Source organism: Trachurus japonicus, chromosome 3 (genome assembly GCF_045865225.1).
Source record: "Trachurus japonicus isolate A0001 chromosome 3, Traja_1.0".
NCBI classification, from domain to species: Eukaryota; Metazoa; Chordata; class Actinopteri; order Carangiformes; family Carangidae; genus Trachurus; species Trachurus japonicus.
In genome coordinates, this window is record NC_140909.1 from 2027641 (window position 1) to 2029382 (window position 1742).

A 1742-nucleotide genomic window follows, 5' to 3' on the forward strand; every position below is an offset into this window, starting at 1 on the left:
CCGCTGATAAATGCATGCTTTTGGGATGACAGTAGTTTACAGGCATAGCAATAAACTGACCCGGTTGATGGCGAGTAAATAAGCCATTCCCTTGGCACAATGTCGTTGTTTGGGAGACGGCAATGAAGCAATTCGTTGGTGAGGGAGCGTGTCCTACTCCCAAGACCGGACTCCCTTACCGATGCAGGATACTTGACAGCCCGGTTCTGGAAAGCTGCAGGCCCGCGGTAGATCGCCTCTTCCCGGATCTGCTCCGTAACGGGCCCCCACAGTGCAGGATCCCCAGGCAGTGGAGACGTTGAGGTACAGGGGCTGCTCGCAGACTCGACGAGCGGCTCAGATGGAGGTGAGACTCGAGACCCATCACCGCTTCCCTCAGCGGTCGCGCTGGCAGCAGAAGTCGGGCCGTCGGTTGAAGACGCTGCCGGGAGCTCTCCGCTCTCCGGGCTGTTAACATTAGCTAACGTTAGCGCCGCCGGCAGTGAAAATATGTCCTGGCCAGCTGAGCTGGCTGAGCTGTCCGGCTCATTGACGGAAGCTGCCTTAGCAACGGGAGTGAAGAAATTACCTATTTTCGGTATGTATTTTAAACCTTCTGCGTTTCTGCTGTCCTTCTCCTTTTTTAATTTTCGTTTAGCGCTCCCACTTAGCTTCTTCTCCATCTTTGCATTTTTTGAGTTGTGTAGCGGCGCTTGACGTCACTCGCCATGGTCAGCGCACGTTGATTTGCGTCACCTTTGACCAGCCTTTTACGGCTGACCAATGAAGAGAGTTTCTCAGCTCATGATCAGTCACGGGCTGACCAATGAGGAGAGGGTCTCAGCTCATGTCACAGACACACACAGACACTCACAGGCAGGTGCAGGAAAAAAAGAGAAAGAAGTGTAAAAGGTGCAGCGCAGCGGCTCGGGCGGACAGTTTAATTTATAACGTACAGATAATCAGATGTTTTGCTTATGCCTTCACTGCCCTGGGCCCTTTGAGGTCGCGGGCCCCTGGGCAATTGCCCAATTGCCCATATGGTTAATCCGGCCTTGGGAAGAAGTAAAACATTTTTTTGATTTTTAAAAAATGTATTTTAACAGTAGAGTTTGTTATATATATGTCGGTACATAGGGCCTCTATATATATATATATATATATATATATAAACTTTGCAAAGACAACACATGAGTGTAAAACATTTCTTGGATTTTCATTTATTTATTCATTTATTTTTTATTTTAACAGTAGAGTTTGTCATACATATACATATACATATATATATTTCGGTATATAGGGCCTATATATATATCTATATATTATATGTATATATATTTTTTTTTAAATAAAAATATTTTTATATATATAGGCAAAAATGCCTATATATATATATATATATATACTTAAATATATATATACATATACTTTAAAAAAAAATAAAAAATAAAAACATATATATATATATATATATATATATATATATATATATATATATATATATATTTTTTTAAGTATATAGGCATTTTTGGGGTTGTTTTTTTTAATGGTTGTAGTATACTCTGTGGAGTTTGTTATATTGAAAAAAATATAGATAGGCTATATATTATCATTATTATTATTTTTGAATAATGATAATAATTTATTTTATTTATTTATCTTTGCTTTTTTTGTTGCTGTTTTTTAACGGTTGTAGCCTACAAACTGTGGTGTAGTTGGTGAAAGTGAATAACGCTCAGTGCAGTAGCGCGTGATGTCCAGCA